We start from the raw sequence: 6000 nt of genomic DNA, 5'->3' as shown, positions 1-6000 counted from the left end.
ACAATGAATTTCATTTGAGGAGGAAAGGGAGTTGGGATGTATTCATAGGGCTTAACTGTCCTGTAGGATTACATCACTTTTAGTTCTGTAGAAAGAAATCCCACTCACGGGAAGGGAGCAGATGATGACATGTGTCTTGGTTAATAATATATGAAAAATAAAACTAGGCAAAATGACAGTTTTATGGACATTGAAGGCACTAGGCTACAAGTGACAAGTAAAAGTTGGAAACTGTTTTTGGTTTAGAAGGACACTACCTTCATTATAATGGCCTACCAATTACCTTTAAACCAAGAAGGCCTAAAAAATTTAGAGAATTGCACAAACACCATAGGGCCAAATAATCAATAATCTTCTTTGCTTTGACTGGGATCTGACTGGTGCCCATTGAAATTTAAAGTCGAAAGTTCAAGAGAGTATTTAGGAAGATCAACCTCTCTCCATGGTCACAAACATCTCTGGACTAAAGCGCATAGGCTAAGTGAAGAAAATCTGTCAGGGAATTTAATAAATGAGGGACCAGAGAGAGGCTGTGTGAAATGGAAAGCATCAGACATCAAGAAATGGAGAAAAAGAACAAAAGCCTGACTCTTCCTGAAAGAAAGATAAGAAATACAAGGAGAGAAAATGCCAAGGTTCCAAGTTACAGGAACCAGCTTGTAGCTAAATCAGAAAAGGGTGATGAATAATAAGAGCTCTGCAAGTTATATTTATACATTTTCTTTCTCTGAGAAATTCAGAGTACTTTATGGATACCATCTAATTAAACTTTACAGTGTTTCTGGAAGTGAGGAATCAAACGTTATTGCCCCTGTTTTACAGATAGAAAAATGTATTACCCTGGGACTTGGCTCATATAGTTGGTGGCACACTAGGAAGGGGGACTTTAAATATGTCTTTTATAACAATGCTCTACCCATTGTCTTTCTTACTGAAAATAGCAAGAATTGGAGTAGCAATGTAAGATAGTAAGAAATCTGGATAAATACATTTTTCCATATACTGAATGCTCCTCCCAAATGGATGGTTTCCATTCTCATGTGGGAAATACCCTAATTTTAAAAATAACTACACAATGAAGGAAAAGGATTCCTATTTCACAAGAGGAGAAATTGAGGCTCCATGAGTTTGAGGAATTACCTTCACTGAGTACGTGGCACAAGTAGACAGGATATAAACCAGCTCTTCTCCGCCCTTCAATTCATATGCATTACCGCAACATGGGATGGGATTTCTACCCTCTGTATCCTCAGTTTGAAAGCATTGGCATGGGCAAAAACAGATAGATTAAACATCGTCTCTAACATTCTGAGAAAGCTCTTCATGATTTGATCTTTGGGTATCTCTCCAGCCACACCTCTGAGTCCTTCTTCCCTGCTGCTGGTGACTTCCAGCTATCCACTGCATTACCCGGTGCAGCCTCCATGTCCTCCTGACTTCTATCAAATACTACGCATCCTTTATCTACTGAATTCCTCATTATCCCAAGGTTTCAGGTTAGGAACCACTTCTCCTTAGAAGTCGTTAACTCCCCATTCCCCCAAATAGATGGTGGGCCCTTTCTGTCTTTCCATCAAGCCTTCAACTAGCACCATTGCAGCACTTCCTACTCGACTTGTAACTTCTTTTTATTTGCGGATCCCACAACAGAAGGACTGTCTCTCTTTTGTCACTGAAACCCTAGCATCTGACCCAATACTGAGTATTAAGTGTTTGCAATAGTCAGTGTTCATTAAATTCTCGTTCAATGAATGAAACCTGGGCCTTCAATATTTGCATTACTCACTCCCCTCAACCTACCCCAGACCCTCGCTCCCTTCCCTGGAACCAGTTGTCCTTGATTATCTTTCTTTGAGAAATCTGGGGACAGTCTCAGTTTCTCTAGGATTAAAAAGGAGAGATACCAGGCATCTCCATGGAGCTACCATGCCTCATAGAAAGGCTAAGTGGTCTGTACGGTGTCTTGTGCCTGACCCCTGTTGCCCTCCACCTTTGGCCATCCTCCCTCAGGATGTCAGATCTGTCCAGTATCCCTGCCCAGGTTGTCTGAATGGCTCTTGGGCCATCTAACTGGTGTTCTTCTCAGCTTGTTTTCAGCCATTCTTCATGTGATTCCTTGGAATTTGACTCACTTCCTCTTCTGTGCTAGTCATTGCTCCTCACCTGTCAGACTGGCTGAAGACCTTCCCATCACTTGGAACGGCTGAAACTTCTCTTCCACTGCTGCCCCCACTCCTCCTTCATGCCCATTCCCAATTATTTTTTTGTCCCATTTTACTGTTTCTTTTAGTGGACTTTTCACTAAAGACCATGTAAAATCCCCCTTTTTTAAGGATGCCAGCTACCACCAGACACTGTTTTCCCCTCCCAAATGTATCTTACTTCAGCAGCTTCTGTTCTGTGCTTCTCTGTTGGGGGAGGATTAATTTACCCTGAACTTAGGAGCCAAGATTTCTTTGGATAAACCCTGAATGAATAAATTATATATAATATATGTGTGTATACATAGATGTACAGCAATAAACATTACCACTATGTGTGTGTGTATATACATAAATATATATATGTATGTATACACATACACATGCACAAGCATACATATGATCATGGTTCTGGTTGTTGTTTTGATTCAGGGTGAAAAGAACAAACGGAACAATGAATCATGGCCCCCTTTTTTGGACTGCTTTGTCATTTTATAGTAATCAGAACAGCGAAAGCTAACAAAAATTTTCATTTGGGGGAAAAGAAAATCCCCAAGAACTCAGCATTCACAGTCTTAATAAAGTATATTTAACAACATGTAGCTTTTACATAATGTATTAGCATTATTCATAAGCGTAGAAAGGCTACAAAAGCAGTGGTGAAAGGAAATGAATATTTTAAAAGAAGCTTTCCTCAACATATAAAGTAAAATCATGAATGTTAAAACATTTTATTATTGTCTATCTTTTAACTTTAGTGATACTACCCCCTTTTAATAACTGTTTTAATCTATTCTTTCAACAGTAATTTACTGAGTACCTACTATGTGTTTGGAATATCTTTAATGCTATATAAATATCAAACCCTTAAAAAGTAAGTGAATCCAAACATTTATAAAGCTCTCCTTTGCAGAACATATTTTTTATCCAAATTTCCAGTGGCTACAAATTATGCTTCTACAAGTTATCCTGCTTTTATATTTCTATCCAAGTCAGCAAATATTCTCTCTTGCCCAAGTAGTCACCTTCTTTGTAATCATCTACAGCATTCTTCCACTCTGGTCATGTTGTTGCAAGGCATTAACTCATGTATCAGAAGCTTTCTTTCAATGTCAGAAATCCTTCTCGGAGTGGCATAGCGTGGGGCATCCATGTATTCTTCCAGTATGTGGGGGAAGGAGATGGCTTCTTGAAGATGATCCTGAATCCGATAATCATCAAGAGTTCTTAACAGAAGCTGGACCCAACTTCAAAACTTCCCTATGGAAAATGGCAACATTCTGAAAACAGGAGTTACGTTTTGAGTTACAAAGTGCTGAAGCTTTTAGAAAAACTTAGAATTAGACCTCTTCTGCAGAGCTCAGAGAGAGAGGATCGCTTTTCCTCCACACTTGATTTGTTAGAAACCAAATCCAAGGAGATTTTATAGCCTTTTAGTACTCAAAAAGCTCTTTCATTTTATCCCTGTTTTATAGTCTTCTTGCTGAGATTGTAATGCACGAGGGAGATCTGCCAAGATACCTGAACTCATCCTGTCCATTTGTGCCCGTTGACAGGAATCCATTCAGTTGTCAGCTGTCTCTTCTGTAGCAAGGAGGAAGAGCCCTAGCTTCTGACCACTGGAGAGCACCAGGCAATGTAAAGACGTCAGAAAGACCAGGGATCAAATCCACATAACCTTTACTTGCCTTGGATTACACAAATTTTTATGAGATTTTATTTCCTTTTTTGGAAATGGGGACATAAGAGCATGAATTTTATAGATTGCCTTGGGGACCAAGGCAGCACATGCCCTGTGTTTCACTGTGTACCTCTACTTAGGAATCTGTAAAATGGAGCTAATACTGGTCTCTACTTCACAGGATTGCTCCAAGTGCTAAATGATAGCATGTAGAGTGCTCAGAATAACACCTGGTGTATAATAGACCTCTATAACTAGTCTTCTTGTGAGTGGCAGCAGTGTATATAAAGACTAACACAGCATCTGCCATATAATAGACATCAGTGTATATAGTACAATCCCACCCCTCTCTTCTCCTTTTAGTTTAGGTTGATTTTATTGTTTTTAAAATTATGTAGTACATAGCACACCGTAGACCTTGTGTTGTACATATACCTGACTGATTTAGAAAGATAAGTAAGTTCTGAATTGGTTCGTAGCACTGCCGCTTCATTGAACCCAGTCTATCTAAGGCAGAACATTCATTAACTTTCAAATTACTCAAGATCTTATTTTGGTTTGAAGCAGTAGCTGTGGTTTTTGCTATTTCTGAGTTGTTAACAGCAAATCTAACCCTCATATAAACTAAAGTCAGTTACCATTACCAGTAGGGTCACAAGGGCCTGAACGTCTAAAAAAACCAGCTGTCAAAATGGCCAAAATTGTCATCATTAGGGCATTAGTACTAAGGTAATAAGAAATTATATTAGTTACCATAGGATGGTGAGAGCTGTGCCTCATAAGCATACCATCAACCTCTGGCAATGTTTCTTCTGGCTCTTGCTTAGTTCTCAGGGAATGGGACTCAGGGTGGCAAAGTTTTGATAAGAAAGAGAGGTCCGTGTATTGGACACCACTGAGGGCAGACTCAGGTGGAATAATACTGACTGCTAAAGAAGTTGTGCATGGGAGCATAGAGGGCTTATTGGACACGGAGAACATGAAATATAGGCAGGAAGATGTCAATAAAGACAGCTTTTAAAGCCTTAGTGTGGTTCTGCTTGGGCCTCTCTGTTAATTATACCAATCACAGAATCTACTCAGCTGGGATTGGCTAACATGCAAGTCTGTATTCCACCCTCAGCAAGTGAGTGCAAACCATTTAGCCAATTTTGACAAAATCAGATCTTGTCTCCTGGCTTACCCTTCTGATGTTTCTGTGCTGATTCCCTGATGCTTTTCATGGATTTTAAGTTTAAGCATCCTGGAAAGAGATCAGGAAAAGCCAAAGAAAGACACTGAGTCCGCTGAGGGCTGCAGTTGCCATTGGGTCCCCTCACCCTCTTCCAGCCCATTTGTCCTTGAGAGGGTAGAACGTGGATGCAGAAGCTCTCCCTGGGGTTGGCTGAGTATGGGCAATCGAGCAGCTCACGTTTGGCTTTCAGGTTCTGCTCGAACTTACTGTCCTTTCCCCCTGGCCCATGCACTGGAGGCTGGGCTTTCACAAACTCATCTTGTGGTAGTTTCACAAGGGCCCTGGGACTGGCAGGTAGTGCTCTGCCTTCTTAGGGTTACATAGTGCTATGTAAATAGGTCCCAGATCTGTCTGATCATAATGGCCTGGACCTGGTTTTTAAAGTTGCAGTGAGGTCTTTGCCTGGGTGTGGGCAGGGAATCTCAGTAAAGAACTAGTGTTGGGAGAATGGAAATACTTGGAAAAATTATTGTTGGAGTTTCTGTGCATTGAATTAGACACTAAAGAAGGAAGGCTTAGAGAATATGAAGTTGCTGCTCATGTAGAACTAGAGAAAATAATTGACAGGAGTAAAGGTTGAGAATTTGTACAAAAACATGATAGTATGGGCTGAACTGTGGATCTGCACACCTACCCCCCATGTGTATGTTGTCTAAACCCAACATGACTGCGTTTGGAGATAAGATCTGAAAAGAGGTAATTAAGGTTAAAGGAGAGATCATGAAGTGGACTGACAGGACTGCTGCCCAGAAAGGGAAGTGACACCATGTGAGGACCCAGGGAGAAGGCTGCCGTCTGCAACCTAGGAAGAAAGCACTTTCTGGGAACCAAACTGGCTGACACCTTGGTATTGGACTTTCCAGCTTCCAGAACTGTGAGATATT

This window comes from Heterocephalus glaber, unplaced genomic scaffold, assembly GCF_053883595.1.
Source record: "Heterocephalus glaber isolate CG9 unplaced genomic scaffold, H.glaber_assembly_v1.0 deba00001481, whole genome shotgun sequence".
NCBI lineage: Eukaryota > Metazoa > Chordata > Mammalia > Rodentia > Bathyergidae > Heterocephalus > Heterocephalus glaber.
This window is presented reverse-complemented; position numbering follows the sequence as displayed.